At 37.5% G+C, this 20,683-nt stretch overlaps 1 pseudogene; it reads right to left on the minus strand.

Moving 5' to 3' along the window:
• Positions 1-3,860: 3,860 nt before the first annotated feature.
• LOC149286074 (cytospin-B-like) overlaps positions 3,861-20,683 on the minus strand; it is a 135,501-nt pseudogene continuing 118,678 nt past the window's right edge.

A 20,683-nucleotide genomic window follows, 5' to 3' on the forward strand; every position in this document is an offset into this window, starting at 1 on the left:
GGTGATTTTCTTACTTAATCCATTCTGTGCTGAGAGTGTGTGGCAGCATCAAAATGGTTACAGAAGCACTAAAGTTTAAAATTTAAAAAAAGAATAAGTTCTAGGTACACAATAGGTGAACGTGCTACATCTTTCCTGCTACAAAACAACCCATTGTGGTTCCCAGAAGATGTTCATATCAAGAGACTTCACAGCTGGTAGCCATGGTCAATGTGGCTCTTGTATGGCCCTAAAACCCACTCACCAGATGTAAAAACCTGAATTTCACAGCGACTCATTCTTTTCAGTTAGGAAGTTTCTTGACAGGAATTGAATTGTTTATTGCAAAAAAACATGTATATCATACGATATTTCAAACCAGTCCTGTGTTTAGATGTGAGCCAGAGGTAGCAGCTTTCAAGGGAAACAAGATGTCAACGAGAGATTATCTCACTTAGTCAAAGGGCAAAGCACAAAACGTACACGTTTCCTTCTTATTACTTTGTAGGATTTTTATAATTGCATTTAGGAATGGTAAACTGTACTTTAGATTGTTGGTATTTCTCTAATCCGCTGTATTTTAGGTGAAATCTTAAAGTTATTTTCCTTGGACAGAATTTCTGCCTTCTGAAATGACTTATACCTCTCTATATGCCACTCTACCCCATAATATGCCTTTTAACCCCCTTCATAATGCATAGCAAAGACCGTTAAAACCACAGCTCTCCAGTAAATTCCTGCTTTGGTGAAGTAGAAGTATTATTAAACACTCATCTACAGACACCAGACAAGCCAGAAGGCTTGTTTTTCCCTCAGAAATCTCATGGTGCTTTCACAACCACAAGGGATTCTGGGTAGGCACATGCAAATAAGGTTAACAATTATCACCTTTGCCTCTATATCCACTTTATACATGGATCCCTTAAAAGTAATTGCCCGCTGTACAAGACAGCTTTTAAACAAAACTCGGGAAGAGGTACAATAGCCAGATCACCACTCATGGACAGCTGTTTCGTCCTTCATGGGACTCGTCAGCATGAGGTTGTGATACTGGCTTAATAGTTGAGGCTTGGGGTAGCTAAGAAATACCATTACATAAGTTATGGTGGGTAAAAGGTGATGGAAACCGTTCCACTTAAATTTAAGGGATAGTAGAAGTATTATTAAACACTCATCTACAGACACCAGACAAGCCAGAAGGCTTGTTTTTCCCTCAGAAATCTCATGGTGCTTTCACAACCACAAGGGATTCCGGGTAGGCACATGCAAATAAGGTTAACAATTGTACCTCTTCCCGAGTTTTGTTTAAAGGCTGTCTTGTACAGCGGGCAATTACTTTCAAGGGATCCATGTATAAAGTGGATATAGAGGCAAAGGTGATAATTGTTAACCTTATTTGCATGTGCCTACCCAGAATCCCTTGTGGTTGTGAAAGCACCATGAGATTTCTGAGGGAAAAAACAAGCCTTCTGGCTTGTCTGGTGTCTGTAGATGAGTGTTTAATAATACTTCTACTATCCCTTAAATTTAAGTGGAAGGGTTTCCATCACCTTTTACCCACCATAACTTATGTAATGGTATTGCTTTGGTGAGTAAACTCTTATAATAAGGCCCTAGATTCTGAACAACATATCTCTTGAGATTTACTTCTTGAAAAATTAATGAAGACATGCATATAGGAGCACAAGAAGCTGAAAAAACATTTACTTAATAGGCTGCATGTAGAATGCCTTTGATTTAAAACTAAGTAAATATTTTTTCAGCTGGCATTGGGAACGTTAAATATTCTGCACAATTGTTTTTGCATCTGGTCTGTCTTTTCAGTTTTTTTATTTTTTTAAGTTCAATCATATTTCTGCTGTATTGTGGCTTCCTGCCAGTCACACACACAGCGGTATGTTACTTCTGATTTACAAGAAGTGTGAACAAGGTTTCTACAAGCTACATCTTATTTCATGGGAAATTAATTTACATTGGGGACCATGTTCTACGTATATAACAGGTGTCCTCTTCTCAGAGCAAGGGCTTTTAAATAAAAACGTGATGAGGAAATTGCTTTTCTGAAACTCCATCTCACAGTGTGCTTCACTGCGCAATAATGCAAAAACAGGTCCTCGACCAGTGGGAAACCACAATGTACATTTGGGGTTTTTTTCAACACGTGGGCCCTTTTGTCAGAGTTCTTAGTAACCAGATCAATAATACACTGATAACTTTACATTGTTTACTCACGTTGGTCCAATAAAAGGTATCACCTTCACCTAAACCCTTTTTTTTTTATTATTATTTAACACAGCTATATCTAATTTCCATATCATGTTATTTTGTTAAATACTAAAATTCTTTATGATGATTATAACTATCACCTTTTTAATAAGGTGATTAAATATCCCTTAATGCAATTACAAATCACATGTAATAATGGAACATTTGCTAGAAGACTGTTCAGATATCCTGCTAATTTAAGATGATTTTTGAGGTTAAACGGGCAATATTTTACAAATAATTAAATAAAATGTATTTGGTTTAATATATTAGATTATTATCACATTGGATGTAATTATTCTCTACCAGTTAAGGATACACGCTGTGTTTCTTTTTGTTGTTTGTTTTTTTGGAGCAAATGCACAAAGGAATTCCTCCAAACGGTCTCTATACATTCTTGTCCATTCCCTGTTCCATTGCAGGAGATGCGTTCAGCCGATCTACTAGTAGTGTAATGAGATCCACAGCACTGAAGCTCATTTGGCACTTCTACTGAATGCAAATGGTTTCTTGAACTGCAATGATCAGCCCACAATTTGAGAACAAAAATGGTAAGTGCTATAAAGTTAATAACAGTATACTGTCCCATTAATAAATTAATTGTAAGTAATCAATATACAAAGGAACAAATATACATATTTTCCGTGATCATGTGGACCATGTTGTTACTAACAGATGTTAAAACCTTGCACCAGAATTAGCTTTTAATTTCAAAGGCACTGATAGGTTGTTGCCATTGGATTTTTCTGTGTTTTTCTTTCATTTCAGAGAAAAGATTAATCACAGATCTATTAACATGTATTTAGCTAATATGCTATAGAGTGCAATTAATGCTTTGCATAAATTATTAGATATCTTTTGTGAAGCACAACATCCAAAATGAGTTTCTAGAGCCACAGTACCCCCCATTTACTACACACCCTGGTCACTGGAAACCAGCTTGCAACTTGAAAAGTGGATTCATTTATGCATTTTCAAGTATGAGCATGGCAACAAGAGTATTTCATGATTGCACATCGACACCTCAGTCATGGCTAAATATTCACAGTTGTGGAACTTCCATACACATTTAAAACCTCAAAAGAGATGGAAGGACAACATAAAAATGTGGGGGTCAATTTTGTTTAATGTGAGACACAGAAAATTACAATCATACATATGTTTTTGCTGATGTTTCTAACGTTTTGACTTAAAACTCTGGTTTTCTAAATTTCAGAAACATATTTCAAATAAAAGTATAAATATGACATGGGTAAATAACTGATCCTTTCTGTGGAATTAGAAATGCCTGTGCTCTACATGCCATGTTATAACAAAAGGGCAGCAATAGAAAACCAAAAGAGCTGCATTGTACACTGCACACTCTCAGCTTCTAGGCAGAACAGTTAATGGCTGGTAGAATAAGTAACTGCAAGGGAAGTTTGCTAAGAATCCACTTTTTTTCATGGTAAATCCAGATTTTTGTCCAAAACAGCATTCCCCTCTTGGTGTACTAGAACCTGAACTTTGGCACATCTTGTAGTGGGAAGCTTCTGGTCATGCACATAATGATAAAGACCTGAACAATAAAGTGAATCTGTGCTTCCTTGGTAGTGTTGTCATATCCTAATTCTCTTCTAGGTCTCAAAATACTTGTAGATCTGTGCTACATAATGCATGACGCTCTGCCAGTCTGGGCGATCCGTGAACATCAACTCATTCAACTCCTGGTAAGAGAACAAAAACAGGAAGGTACCTTAGACAGATCCACAGTAAATATAATACTCATCGAAAGTTATGCAACCAAGGTGAAATTTTAATTCTGGAGTATACAGCGCACACCAAACATGAATAGACCATGCCTAATGTGTTTTGTGCTACATTACTTCTTACTCATAGGTAGCTTAGACATTCATGCATAGTTTTTGCATTGGTCTCAGTCGCAATATTAGTTGAACCGGTTGGGATCACCAGCATTTATGTATAAATCTGTCTTAAAATATGACATGATCTTCAGCTAAGTTACAATCATGAACACATTCTGTTAACGAATAATACACATTATTGTTTTGTTTTTGTCCATATTAAATAGATCATTCAAACATTCATAGTGTGAGTTGGAAAAAGTATGTAAACCCATAGGCTAATCAGTTCAACAAAAGCTGATTGGAGTCAGGAGTTAGCAAAACTGGTGTCCAATCATCATTTTGAGTTTGCTATTCTCAGAAAGCATCTGCTGCTGTGAACTGTGCCTCACAAAAATAAATCTCAGAAGACCTACAACCAAGAAGTGTTAAGTTGCATAAATGTGGAATGGGCTACAAAGCAATCTCAAACATGTAAAAATTGCTGTAGCATCACTCACTACAAACTGCCCCTGGAATCAACATCAGCACACGGGCTGTGCGTCAGGAACCTCATGAAATAGGTTTCCATGGCTGCACTCAAGCTGAAGATCGCCATGCGCAATGCCAAGCATTGGCTGGAGTGGTGTCAAGTGTAAAGGGGTCACACTCACTATCTAGAAGTCGGATAGGGCCTGGTAGAGGACAAATAATGGTCTGGGGCTGTATTTCAGGGTTTGGGCCCCTAAGTTCCAGTAAAGAGTAATGCTGATGCTACAGCATACTAAGACATTTTATACAATTACCGTATTTGCTCGATTATAAGACGAGGTTTTTTCCAGAGTAAATGCTCTGAAAAATCCCCCTCGTCTTATAATCGAGGTCGTCTTCTAATCAGACCTCATTCTGCTGGGGCCAGGCTGCTTACCGGGCTTTGGTCGCGAGCAGCGTCCAGGAGAACAGGAAGCTAGCACAGTCCTCACATAACTCTGCCTCCCCCTCCTTCCTCTGGGGGCGGGGCCAGAGAAGTTGCTCGCACAGCCGGGCCCCTGCAGAAGTCTGCGAGTGGGAGATCTGCAGTTCAGGTAAGGGGGTGGGGGAGGGTTTTTGCACAAGTATGGAATGAATGAGTATTTAAATGTTTGTGAATGAGTGTGTGTGTGTGATAGCATGGATGTGTAAGGGGGGTGGGGGTGGGGGTCTTAGCATGGCATAGGGAGGCTGTAATCACACTACTATCATCCACAGGTTCCAGCATGTACTGGCTGCCTTGGCTTGATAGGAGTGTGATTGCTGTTAGCAGTTATATATATATATATATATATATCTCCAGAAATGCATTTTAACCCCCTATATGCCACTAAGCCCCATGATATGCCTTTTAACCCCCTATATGCCAGAGTGGCATATAGGGGTAAAAGGCATATCATGGGGCAGAGGGGCATATAGGGGGTTAAAAGGCATATCATGGGGCAGAGGGGCATATAGGGGGTTAAAAGGCATATCATGGGGCACAGTGGCATATAGGAGGGTATAAGACATTTCTGGAGGCAGAGTGGCATATAGAGGGTTAAAAGGCACATCATGGGGCAGAGTGGCAAATAGGGGGGTATAAGGCATTTCTGGGGGCAGAGTGGCAAGCCTGGGGGCAGGTTGGCAAATAAAAGGAAATAAAAATATATTTTTCTCAATCATAGCTTTTATTAAATATGAAAATTAGTTTACATGAATTAATATTTACTAGTAAAACCTTTTTCCTATAGGGTAGTCTTATATTCAGGTTTTTTTTTTTCCTAAATTAATATTTTGATTTTGGGGGGTTGTCTTATAATCGAGCAAATACGGTATATGTTTCCAACTTTGTGGCACTGGTTTGGTTTGACGAGTTTGGTGTCCTGCACAGAGCTCTGACCTTAACCCCAATGAATACCTTTGGAATGAACTGGAACATTGATTGTGAACCAGACCTTTTCCTCTAAAATCAGTGCCAGACCTCACAAATTCTCTTTTGGTTGAATAGAAACAAATTTCCACAGACACACTCCAAAATTTTGTAGAAAGCCTTCCCTGAAGAGTGGGGGCTGTTTATGTCACAAAAGAGGAGTGGGTGGCCCAACTCTATATTAATGCCTATGGTTTTTGGAATGTCTAACAAGCTCATATATGTGCGACGGTTAGGCGCCCGCATACTTTTGGTCATATAGTATATCTGCACTATTATCTAGGTATCTAGATGTGCTGAACAGTTTCACGGGGTATTTGAAAAACGTGACACATCCTCTTTAAGCAAATTCTTTTCTAGATTTGTGTAGCATCACCTTTTTATTATACTGGTGTTTGTTATTAAATTGCCAGGCAATGGGTGGCTTCACTTGTGCTAAGATCATTATTGGGTCTCCAGGAGACCTCTTTGTCTTCATGATAGAAATTGAGACCACCATCAGCCTGTTTTTGTAGCTGGACTCCTGAAGACTTATCATGATTGCTCAATGAATCAAAGGCAAAAAATAATCCTCTTTATCAATGTCCCCATCTGGGCATACACAGAAAACACTCAAGTTAAGTGGTCCTGGAAGTGTGCAATGCCTGGAATTCCACAAATTAGAGAAGAAGCAGTCTGCACTAAGGGAATGATGAAACCACTTAGATGCAATCAAATGCCCACTAAAACAAAACCACAATAGTCTGGTGGATGCAATGATCACACTTCAATGCACTTCATATTCAGCGACAGCCAATAAACAAAAATATTATCTTAGTACATGTGCCCCCCATGGATTTGCATAACACTAATACATGTGCATCAAGGGATAAACAGCCATAGAAGCCCCAACTGCTGTAGACTACAATCCTCATTATGCTCAGACAGTGTAATTCCTAATAGATTTAATTGGTTTACAAATGACCCATTAATTTGTAGCTGTGTTTTATGTGTATGATGAAGATGATCCTCCTATCTATACAGTTGCTGAGCTCTTTGCTTCCCGTTAACAGGTAAATTGAATTACTATACCTGAATGTATTTATTAAGCCCATTCTGAATTGAATGTGTTGGTCTTGGCAAACTGGAGTAGAGGGTGGATGGGAATATCCATTAGCACTGCATATTCCTGTTTGTTTATTCCAATACCTAAGCCACTGAAGGACCTGTACCTTTGGATACACCATGGCATGCATTAATGAACACAAATACAGCCCCCTACATGGTATTACTTGGACCAGGTTCAGGATGTCCAACTCTCAAACTATTAGATACATATTTAAAATGACTAATCCTGAGGGGCCAGGAGCATAAATTACATGTCAAAATGGTGTGCACTGAGTTTTCTTTTTACCTTTATCATCAAAAGAAAGCATAAAGATTCAGAAATGGGGTAAAAAATATTTATAGGCATTTATTGATAAATAATTATTTAACGCAATTGCTACATAAAAAAGTAGTCACATTTAATTGAAACAGCTGAATGAGGAAATTCTGATAACACTTTGAACATGTGGAAAAGCGTATGCGTCTCAATCATTTTAATGCTAAGAATTACGTGTATACGTCTGAAATATACACGTCTCACATTCAGTGGCACTGTTCAAATGTATGCAGCAAATGGAGTGACATAAACCACACTCACCAAGCTGGGTTTGATTCCTATACTTTCAGCAGCTTGAAATGCCAACATTAGATTTCGCTTCTAAAAAACAAAATAAAAAGTGTGGATAAAAATAAATGGTTGGCACTTACAAGCATTAGATATCATTTAGTAAACATTCAAGTAAACATAAATGTTTAATAATAACTCAAACAGCTGTACAGATCTTGCAACCTAATGGGTCAGCAAACGTCCAATTCTGTAATCGAATTATAAGTTCAAATAGTCCTCTAACATGATTGGTTTATTTTCATGGCATTGCGTATTTAGAAGAAAAGTAAATACAATCTATTCTTCATTAAAAAAAAAAAAAAAAAAACATTTTGCATATCTAATACACAGGTTAAAGCTTGCTCTTTGAAAATGAGGATGGAAAAGCTCATTAAACCAAATTCTGATACAGGAATAAAATTATCTCTGTGCCAGGGTCTTGCCAGTTCATGTAAACTGTATTATCTCCACATATCTTAAACACTAATATCAGTGTGTCAGTTCCATGGAAGGGTATGACGCACTATCCTGATTATATGCTGCAAACGGGCAGTGTTATGCACAGAGGCTCAAAACCAAGATGATGTGGTGACAAATGGAGGTCTGTAGGCTGTGGACAGCTGGGAAATTGCAGCCCAGACCTCAAGTCCAGCCAAACAGCTGTCCAGAACACATTTGTATTTTAATGCACAATGCACACTATCCATTCCTGACCAACACACATTCATCAGAAGATCCACCCTCTGAAAGACAATAGAACACACACAGATAGGTCAAAGTCATGGTTTCAACGCTGCCTTGTTACAAGACAAGAAGAGGCTGTTTGTGTAACTGCTGGTAGAAATCACATAAAGCATCTAGTACAGCGAGTCTTTAATTTAGAGCAGCTCAGAGGGTAATTCCCGCTATGACTCCATTGTCAGCCAATGGTGACAACTAAGCACGGCAGTACAGACGCAAGGAACGTGCAAGGAGAGGCAACTCCATCTGAACATCACAGAAAGGGGTCAGGACTGAGAAGAGGTTGGGTGAAAGTAAGGGGGTAATGAAAGGGTGTAAGTTCAGGAGAAATGGCATGGTTAAGAAAAGAAAAAAGTCTGCGTGAAAAGGCATATTTTTAAAGTGCCCATAGCCACCAATGACCTCCACAACAAGTCATGCCACGGATGTAAGATTTCTTGCGCAGACACCCTACCGAGCAAAGAGCCATTATGAAGCACAAATATCTGGAGAAAGTTTAGGATAAGTGGGCAGGACTGGGGAAAAATAGAGTAAGTAAGAGAGGGATTGGCAGGGGGATTGAAAACCAGGATCGAAGATGAAAATCTATCCAATACACAAAGTATGCTGATTTGGCATTATACTTGACCCCACACTCTCCTCAACTCACATACAGTCAATCACCAAATACTGCTGCCTTAATGTGTGAAATATCACTTCACGTTGTTTATTCACAACACAAGATTCAATTAGAATTAAAAAAAATTCTCATTCTCTTGGCCCATATGAATAACACGATATTAACTTACATCCCACTCTCTTGCCTTTCACCTCTACAATCCATTCTGAACAAAGTAATTGTCTTATCCCATTGTTCTTCACTTGTTGACTCACCATGTCAGTCTCTCCGATGGCTTCCCATACCCGCCAGAATTAAATCTGAACTATGACAATTCTGTAGTGCTCTATACCTCTGCCCTTATCTCCAAATACTCTCCTAACCTTGCACACCTTGCGTTTTCCCATTATCACTTCTGTTTGTGCTTTAACCATTTTCTGGAGTTCCTTACCTTGTTCTGTCAGACTCTCTTACTTATTCTAACACTCACGAAAAAACCTACCTGAAGCAACCAATGTGTCATCTTAACACCCTACAACTTACATTTGCAAATCCTCACCCAAGCAGCTCCTCACATTCTGTCGCAACCTCCTAACAAACTGTAAGCTTGCAGGATCAGGATCCTCTTTTCCTTCTGTACCTGTATGTTTATTATTTGTTACTGTCATTGTTAATTTTGTATATTTATTTTAATGTTAATTTTACATTCTTCCCTTCCCGTTTCTACATTCTCTGTAATATCACTATGGAGTCTTCTGGCTTCATCTGAATAATATGTATTATTAATAATATTAAAAGCAGAGTTTCAATACCGGACAAAGAGTGGGAAAGTGACAGGTAAACGTAATGAACAGGAAAAGGACGGGTATGAGGTGGATGAAAAACTGAAAACAGTGAATCTGGCTGTTCAGCAATAAACAATACATGCTAAATAAATAGCGTTCCTGCAGATTACGGTAGGCATGCCACAACTAGAACTGCTGGACTGCTTGTCTTCAGTTTACAGTAAGAATGTCAGCCTTTAAATGCTGAAATACCAGATATCTGAGTCATTGTTTCCTATCTTTTTAGACAAATGATCACTGTGAAGTTATCTGTAATAATGCAAATTAACTTCTGCGTAAAATGTTTTAATGAGTAAAAGTTATCAGGCAGAGCTGTTATCGAACTGATCAAAAACTCCGCCTGTGCAACTGCTTTCAGTCTCTAGCTGCCTTGGGCTGATGGAAATTGTAGTCTGGCAATGCAAGAGGGCTGTAGGGTTTCCTACCCTATGTAGGGTCCACCTATAAAGCTCCACCACCAAGAGACCATCACTGCATAACTGTTGGGATTCGAATCCTGAGAGAACCAAGCTGTTCCTGCTACAACACAGCATTATTCTGGTCCTTCCAAAGGGAACGTTAAAGTATTCTTATATACGAAACTCCATTCCCCAGAAGGGGCTCTATGGGCTTCCCAACAGAGGAACCTATTGAAGAATCCATTTTAATGAATTTAAGTATTATTTAATTTTCGCACATATTGTGGTGTCGTTTGTAAATTTTGCGCAGCACTTTATTTCTTTGTTTTGTGTATTATCCTTTACACACTTGCGGTCACTGTGTTGATTCTGCAGCACTAAGGTATTATACTTGTTCAAGTTGTGTCATTACACCAGATATCTGGCATTTTCATTTTAAGCGCTGAGTATCACTCTTTCCTTTTCATCACTGCATAACTGCTTAAAATGGTTTGCGCTGCAACCATCAGGCCAGGCTTCGTCTTAGTCAAATCTCCCTGGCTACTTCTACCAAAGCCAACAGCTTAAATACGCTGTCCCTGCATGCACGGCAATAGATCAGGATGTATAGACAAGATGATAGAGATGGATTGTTGTGATATTTAAGAAGACCTGGGAATATCTCAATTATTGGGGCCATATTTATGAAAGCAAAACTAGAGAAATCACCCCATCAAAGGAATATTCTTACTGACTGCTCCACATTTACAGCTTTTCACCACATTTGCTCCTATAGGAGCCAGAAACATATAAGAGACAGAAGGAACATACTACAAGTCCAATCTAGTGTTACATATTGTAAAAACATAATTTGCACCCGAAAAGGATCAAAGATCACGAATTTATTGAACGAATTTAAAAAATAAGTCTATAGACACAATCAAGGAGATTAAAAAACACGAGGATAATCCTTTTGTTTATTTTATACTTTTCATAATGAGTGAGAATTGTGAGAAAGATGTGGCGATGTGAATTGTTCTATTCCCTGGCCAGTAAAATTATCACACTGTCAGTAGATGGAAGCCCGGTGGGGCTGTGGCATGTTAACGCTTGCTAAACGATGAATTTGCCGTTACCTATATATATATATCATCCATCCCCGTGTGCAGGAGTGAGCTGGCATGGGTCTCTATCATTAAACAAGGTGTAATATTTTCATTAGCTCCTTTTTAATGGATTCCTCAGTCAAAAATAACTCTGGCTTCTCTGGAAAAACCCTTTATGCATATGAACCACTTATAGTATTAATAAAACATATGGTAAATAGAAAAAATTTGCCCTTTTTGGGTCATCTGGAAAATGTATTTTTAAATGGTTCAGCAACTTTTATTATATTTGCAATAATATGTTTACTTCATCAGTTAATACTGTTTATGCCCAAAGTTGCTTTACAGGAAGTTATAGAGGAAGTGTCGACATTACCTAAAATGCGGCAAAATCTGTTTTAAAGGCGCTCCGAAGAATGTAAAGCATTTATAACTGAATTCAGAGCTCCAATTCATCATTCCTACTTCATGTGAACGTCTACCCCTTTCCCCGATATCATTCTATAGCCATATACAATTTTGCTGCTTTCATCCTTTTTGCCATGAACACTTGCTACGTGACACAAGCGGTCTCTGATAGGTTGTTGCCATAGAAATTGAAAATGCTTCTTCAAAAAAAGGAAACATGGCTTTCAGTGAATAGGCCTGAAAGTATTCCTAAATATATGTCAAGTCACTCATGACAATTCCCTAATATCAACAATACTATATCCAATAGTAGCTTAATATAATAGAAATCTAATCATACAATTGTTTCTTTAACCATCAAGTTCCTTGATAAAAACATTACTCTTTGCTAATATAATACATTTTACATTTTGAGTGCGAAGCTCTTCTATATTTACCGGTCAGTATCACCTCACAAACTCATACACTCATGCATTTTATTGGTTTGCACTATCTATATATATATATATATATATATATATATATATATATATATATATATATAGATATCTATCTATCTATATATAGATAGATATCTATCTATATATAGATAGATATCTATCTATCTATCTATATATATATATATATATATATATATATATATATACACACACACACACACACACACATACTCGATAGGTCCAAAAACTATATATGAATATAATGTCAACATGATTTTTTTTTTTTTACCGGCCATGTGAATAAGCCCATGGAGATTACTTCCCTACGGAGTATATCAGAGATATTGACATATGTCAACGATGGAATTAGCACAAGTGGGAATATTATGTCTGCCTCACTGGATTCCACCATTTAAAGGTGTAAATGAGGGATCACCTATGAGTCCGGTGGTGCAAATGATATCTCACCTATGAGTCCGGTGGTGCAAATGATATCTCTTCGGATCAAAATGTATGTGTTCGAATTCAGAAGGTGTTTGGAGACATCTACTTATTACTACAAGCAGGCTTGAAATAGTTATGACAAATGACCAAAATATAAACTCACCATTAGATGTAAATGGAAAATAACAGATGCTAAACTTTAAACTATATATTACTCAATGCAAAAAAGATGGAGATAAATTACTGGGTCCCATACATCTGTACAGTTACACTCTCCAGATCACTAGGTATATGACTGACTTCATTTAGCCACATCATTCCAGATTAGGTTTAATTCATGAGAAACACATGAGCAAGTTAAGCAGCTGCTTGGGTCAAGCCCAAAGTTACTGTAATATTGCTCAACAATGTATTTTCTGTTGTGTCTTTAGTTGTAGATTAGATCAATTCCTTGTGTTGGAGATGGAGCTGGAAACAATGGTTTCACCTAAGGAAGACCTGCCGTTTTCCCCAATTCCTACATAATACAGGGCTGTCTAATAAATAAACTTATGTAAATGTGTTTACAGGTTACAGGTAAAATAAGCAATATGAATAGCATAGGGAAATATATCTTCAATTTCTCAGAATCTGCATTTTTATTCTTTCCCCTTACCTTATCTCTTACCTGTTATTAAGCTGCTGATTGTTGTTTATTGGTTCAGACAGCCTTTGAAATGGTCGGTGACAGAAGAGGGCAGGCAGTTTCTGGCCCAGGGGACAGGTACAGATGAGTTGCCAGCACCTTGCCCTTCCCCCTTAATTAACTAATTAGCAGCCACACTTTTACCGTTCCGCTACCCTATTGCACTCCCACCTATTGCGAGAGCGGGCTGGTCCAGGTTTAAGTCTGGGTGGCAATTTCCCCCCTGCCCAGCCCGTTCCAGGTGGATGAGTACAAGAGAAAGACCTTTAGGACAGGAGATTCATTAGATACGGATTGTTCTGCCAGCTGACAGTCTCAGCCTGCTTGAGGGTAACATTAGGTAAAACACATTAACAACAATTACATTGACTGTCAAACCCTGACTGTATTTGAGGCAGTGGGTCAAGCAATTCTGTTTTGCTGGCCTTGTCAAAAAGCCATCAGCTTGGTTTTCCCCTTACCTTTCTCACAGATCCATCCGTTTCTTATTTCTTTTCACACTCTGCTTATTCTTCTAAACATGTCCTGACATAGCAATGTGGAATTCCAGGACTGTTTTTGACAAAACCAAAATGTGCTTGCTTCTCCAAACTTTATTTTTTATACAGTTTATAAACTTTTTAACAACACTAAGTGGTTCGCTGCTTAAAACTCTATACACCTAAAACTTGTTTTTTCATATGTCACTATCACCATGTTATTTATCCATTTCCAATCATCTAATCGTTAAAAATATAGATTTCAAAAGGTCTGGCAGAGATGCAACACCATTGACCCCTGTAATATGTTCTCTAGTTAGGCATAGAGGAGGTATAGAAGAGATTTGACAGCATAAATATGTTTTCTGTTACCCATTTACCTGTCTGCTTTCATGCCAGACTAATAGTATGACATCATAACTCGGCATCCTTAGTCTTTACATACTATACCTGCCATGTTAGACCACCAGGGCATAACTATAAATGCCATCTTCCTACATCATTCTCCAGCCCTTTTCTTCTCAGTCACCACAAGACTCTTCACTACTCAATCAAGCCATTTTTGAAGTCTATTTCCCAAACGTCTACTTATTATTTATCTGCTATATAATTTCCTTTCCCCTCTCTCTCAATTGCCCTTTTCTCTCTCTTGCTTTACCACCATCCTAATTTGCCTCCCTACTTTAGAAATCTATCTTCCCTTCTAGCCTTTTACTCACGCTCTTTCACTCAGAGACATGAAATATTTAAACAAAGGTATGATCTTAAATGGCATCTGAAGGTGTACTGTACATTAATGAAGCCAGGTAGGTCAACACCAATATCTTTTCTCATCTCATGTGGACAAATGCGTGGACCGCAAAACTTTGCTGAGGACAATACCAATCATTAAAACCAGACAGTACTTGTTCAATATTTTATCACCAAAGCACTTAACCTGTTTTCAATTTGGCCAAATTAAATATTTAATCTAAAAGTACAGAAGCAACTTGCAAAGACAGGTTAACCAGAAAATATGCATTACTCAGCATTCTGTAGGCCAAAATGGGCACTATCATAAAAAAATCTTGTTTTGGCATCATCCATTCATAGTTCATAAGGTTGAAAAAAGACCAAAGTCCATCAAGTTCAACCTATATACATATTGTGTCCCTACTGTGTTGATCCAGAGGAAGGCAAAAAAACCCTTATGAAGCAGATGCCAATTGCCCCATACCAGGGGGAAAATTCCTTCCCGACTCCAAATATGGCAATCAGAATAAATCCCTGGATCAACGTTCTGTCCCTATTAATCTAATATCCATAACTTGTAATATTATTGCTTTCAAGAAACACGTCCAGGCTCCTTTTGAACTCTTTTATTGAGTTTGCCATAACCACTTCCTCTGGCAGAGAGTTCCATAATCTCACCGCTCTTACTGTAAAGAACCCCCGTCTGTGCTGGTGTAGAAACCTTCTTTCCTCCAACCGTAGAGGATGTCCCCTTGTTACAGATACAGTCCTGGGTATAAATAGGTCCTGGGAGTGATCTCTGTACTGTCCCCTTATATATTTATACATAGTTATTAAATCCCCCCTAAGCCGTCTTTTTTCCAAACTAAATAACCCTAATTCTGATAATCTTTCTGGGTACTGTTCAATAATAATGTTTGAAAGCTGCATCTTACAAATCTATTTTAGAGGAGGGAGACCCCATGGGAGTTAATATGCAAAAGGGGGAAAGTAGTGACTTCAGTTCCCAGTTTTACGAGATCTCCCATATGGAGAAATGCACAACTGATGAATAAAGACATTTTTCATTATGGAAGAGAACAGTCCATGGTACGGCAATGTCGTAACGATAGCAATATATAAATCAATAGCAATTGTTCTGTATTAAATGATTACTGTGCTTAAAATGGCAAACTACTCACAGCCAGTCTTCCGAGATATCATTTCCATGATAACTATGTCTATAAAAATGCTCGGATATAAAAACCAAAGTAGCAAAACTGCTTTGAACTAGCAAGAAAAAGATGGGGTACAATATTGTAGCACTGACGTTAGAAGATGTATTCCATGAAGAGCCTGGAAGCTGGAATCTCTCCTCATTAACTATGCGTTATATAGGGCCAGTACAGCTATTCTTGCGTGAGAAGCATACTGCTTGACCTTCTGTATTGCATAGTGATATCAGGAAGTTAAAAGGAACACTCCTGCCATTATATGCACTTTGTGAGTGTCTCCTTTAATTACCGTTTTGTCGCCTTGCAAATGCATGGAGGGGTTTTACAAATTCTAGCACCGACTCCCGTCAGAGTTCCAGGGGGTCTAAAGGGACCTTCCTGCAAGCATGTGTTTAAATCGCTACCATTGATCATCACAGATGCAGTTCTCTACCTCTAATTGGCGGCTTCAAGCAGTGGCACACAACAGTAACATGGATGTGCAAGTACTTATTACAAATTAAACGTCGGTGGGGCTATATGAAACACTGGACTTTAAACGCTCAACTGTTACATCCTCCCAATTTAATGATTACAAGCCTCTAAGGAGCCATCCACATGGATCAGCAGTGAGATCATCTGCCAGAAATGCTGTTTTTCTGACTTAGTTTCACATCAACTTCATTTAGGAGGTCTACTAAACATTTCATATAATACATAAAGGCAATCTTACTGAATAGGTTTTTAGAAACTGCCTCCAACTGGATTATGTTTTCAGTTTTAAGCAGTCTGGACTGGCTCAGGATGAAAACAAAGTACAATTTAAAAGTACACTTTGTTTTCCGTAAAAAGAAAATGTTACTTCAAGGAACTTTCTTTAATTGTGGAAAGTGAAGCACCCACCTGAGGCTTTAAAAAAAGGCTTTAATAATTAATGTTCCAAAAACACTTTTAGTGTTTACCTATTAATAAAAGGCTTCTTTTACCATCTACTTCACTTGTAATAGTCTACAATGACTTAACTGTGAAATGTGAATGTAAAAAGGAAATGTGAGTTTAAATGTCAATTAGCAATTGTTAGCTATATACTACTTTGCACAAAAATATAGATGGGGAAATACTTAAGCAAGAATAAAAATAAATACAGAATACAATGTCCAATAATGAGTAAGTCTACAATCGAACCATGTCTGCTTGCGTCTGCAGCTAAGACTCTGGTGGAAGAATTAATCTGGGTAGAAGTTTGGTAAACAGACTTGTTTTTGTTACTGATTCAGTTTTGGACAGTATTGGATAGTTTCATCTTATTTATAAACTACACAATCTGGATTAATTCACTTTTTATTAGAATAATAGGTCTTTGTATGATTTCCTACAATATACTATTGCAAGAGCAAAAGGCTTAGACTGAGTCCATAGAAATCATATCTGATACCATATTAAAAAAAGAAAACATTCATCATTCATCATCTGCCTATTTCAACATATGCTGTTTAATACAATAGAGTCCCTTCTGTGATGATAAGATATACACTACTCTTCAAAAGTTTAGAGTCACTTAGAAATATCCTTGTTTTTGAAAGAAAAGCAAATTTTGGCAATTGAAATAACATGAAAATAACATGAAATGGATCCTAAATACAGTGTAGACGTTAATGTTGTAAATTACTATTGTAGCTGGAAACAGGTGATTTTTAATGGAATATCTTCAAGAGGCTCTTTATCACTTCCATCACTCCTGTGTTCCAATGGTATATTGTGTTATATATAAGGTCAATTAATCATTAGAAAACCTTTTTGCAAAAAATTCCACTATAAGTATCCCCAAACGTTTGAACAGTAGTGTATGTTGTTATACTAAAGGGGAAAGACTATCGTGTCCATTAATATTTTTGTTTCTAATCATTTCCAGAATTTAGTCTTGTTTTTGTAATGTTTTGGTTTTATATCTTCCCTCTGCTTTTCATGCAGGGTAGTGCTTAGGTTTCATTAATTATAATTTAAGAATATAATGACAGGCACTTATTAGCTACTCCATAACATTGCTTCTCCATACATTTCTGCACTCATAAACAACTACTGCCCTGCTCGATCCTTACGTTCTTCCCGTGGGCTAAGGCTCTCCTCCTCACTTATCACCTCTTCCTTTTCCCATCTACAAGATTTCACTCGAGCTGCCCCATATCTCTGGAATCTACTCCCAACGAACCTTCAGCATTCACCCTCCCTCCCTACATTCAAGAAACATCTAGAAACCCACTTCTTCAGAGAAGCCGCACCATAACCTCCCTGTCATTGATACGACCACCACACTACCTCTCACCCTTTCTCTGTGCCTTATGTTTGTCCTCACCCCATTCCCTCAAGATTGTAAGCTTGCCAGCAGGGCGCTCTCCACCTAATGTATCGGTTTGTCTTAGTCTGTCAATTCTGATCTTGTCATGTATGTATTGTAAGAAGTAAATTGTTGGCGCTATATAAATACAAGATAATAATAATAATAATACAAATAAAACAACAAAACAAACTATAAAGTATAGTTACTCATTAAAGAATTATAAGTATTTGTCACATATGCATTCACACTATGCACATTTTTCCAGAAAGCCTTCTTAACATGTTTTTTTTAGCTTGTCTGGAGCACAGAGGACCCTATAAATAATTTTAGATAGATGTTTGTGATGTGGATGGCACCCGTCCAGTTAGTGGAAATATTAGCTCTGAAGCCTATGCCCTTGAGGGCAGATATTGTGTTCCATTTCCATTAAGTGCTTAGTTACACCGGTACAAGCCCGCGGGCACCACTTTATTAAAAAATAAAAGGTGTCTTGCTATTTGGTCACAAACAATAATGAAAAATCCCTCTTTGTTTCCGATTTAATTACAGAACAGTTTCTATGCATTTTATTTGGTTTAATCATTCAGATATTCTGACTGTAACCGAGAGAGAGACCTACAAATATAAGAAAACATTTTCTGCAGAGCACTTTTTTTTGAGGGGTTGTCTCATAATAGAGTAGTCCTGTTAGCACATTTATACTAGAATCTAAAGTTAATGAAGAGAACTGTTTTTGTATTAGAAGAAGAAAAAGGAAAAAGCACAATCTGATATAATTGAAAAAAAAAACCATCACTCTTCCAAAGGTCATTATTTGCAACCTTCACAAAACATTCTTCACAACTTTTTGTTCTTTTTCAGATCGAACAGTCAGGGGAAATCCAATAATTTGCGTTATGTTATTAAAGGTAAAAATTAAAAGTTAAGTAGCTTCAAAGTAGTTAAGTAGCTTGGGATATACGGGATAATAAATTACACTCATTTACCTACATGATCAGGTTTAAATTATACATGGGTGCTACATACATTATTTCACAGTATATTTAAGTACAAAATGTATAAAATATGTTAAAAAATTCAGGTTTCAATGGAGTTATTCCAAAATAACAAAAGGTATATTATGGCGGCTTTTTTTCATCGTGTCGTACTCTACACAAAAGACAAAGGTGCTACGTTCTGCGTTCCAGGAATGTTATGGTTTCAAAGAGTAAAGCACAGTCAGGGCTTTACTAACCCAGAACTGAAGTGCATTATTAACATAATTGCTTTGGAATGCACCTTTAAATGTCATTAATTAAAGGGAAAGGTACCATAGGCAACCATCACTAATTAATCACGGCCTGTGAGCGATATAGAGTATCCCCACCTGGTGCCTGCCCAAGGCACAAGATAATTCCCAAATTCCCTCTCAGTTTTCCTACAAATATATAATTTAAAACCTCGAGTACCAAAGATCCAGGCACTTTTTTATTCCTCTTGAAAAGCTAGGAAAATTGTTTGCTGACGAACTCTGCATCGTATCACAAAGTACTTATCGTACACAATGATACAAATCTATAGAAAAAGGAAATATTTCCCTATTCTACTGTAAATCCCCAATTAAATAATAAAATAAAACTAAATGATGTAAGCCACAATCCCTTTAGTGAATGTATCCAATAAATACAACTGCGCACAAATGTACACTGTACAGTGTAGTGTACAAAAACCTTACATTGAGGACCGTAGATAACATGCAGAGTGATAAGTATTCACATTTTGCACAAATATGACTCCCTTTGGGCATCTCTGGTGAGGCAGCCTCTGTGGACTATAATTTCCATTCTGCCTGAGGGTAATTGAGTTGTACTTTATATACATGTGTGTGTGTGTGTGTCTTATTGTCCGGTTTATTTTTTTTGGCGGGGGGGGGGCTTGTTAGGTCACGATCTTGGATCTCTGCATCTTAGGGATCAGACAATTGTCCTGCCTACTTATAACACAATCCTCGATTAAACTTCCAGGATGGTGAGATTATTACTTTCCATTGTAGCAGTGTTATGTTTCCTGTTACACTTATTAATCTTTACAGGCATGGGTCAGATGTTGGTTTTACTTTTTCTCTTAAGAGAAGCTGTCACAGGCCTCTCCTTGTAATGATGATAAAAAGGTATGCTTATGGTAGGCTAAGGGAGAAGGTCTCTACTACACAGAAAGAAAATATCTTTATGTGCTAGGTGGAGACCCTTTATGCATTCTCAAGGCCAAGTATCAACCGTATATATTGTCATATTTTCCCACTTTCTTGATAGATACATGGTAGGTAAGGACTAAGTTCTAACCATGTATGTCATTAAATGGTCTAGTAAGCTTTCATTGAACACGTGAGACTTAGTTGTTTGAAAAAGAAAGTACACTCTCTTAGAATTTTATGGTTTTACATTTCAGGACATAATAACAATCATTTGTTCCTTAGCAGGTCTAAAAATAAGGTAAATACAACCTCATATGAATAACAACAACACATGACATGTTACACGGTGTCATGATTTATTCAACAAAAATAAAGCCATGTGTGAAAAACTAAGCACACCTTATGATTCAATAGCTTGTAGA

The sequence above is a fragment of the Sceloporus occidentalis genome, unplaced genomic scaffold (genome assembly GCF_023333645.1).
Source record: "Sceloporus occidentalis isolate IW3139 unplaced genomic scaffold, rSceOcc1.0.p SCAF_72, whole genome shotgun sequence".
Classification (NCBI taxonomy): Eukaryota; Metazoa; Chordata; class Lepidosauria; order Squamata; family Phrynosomatidae; genus Sceloporus; species Sceloporus occidentalis.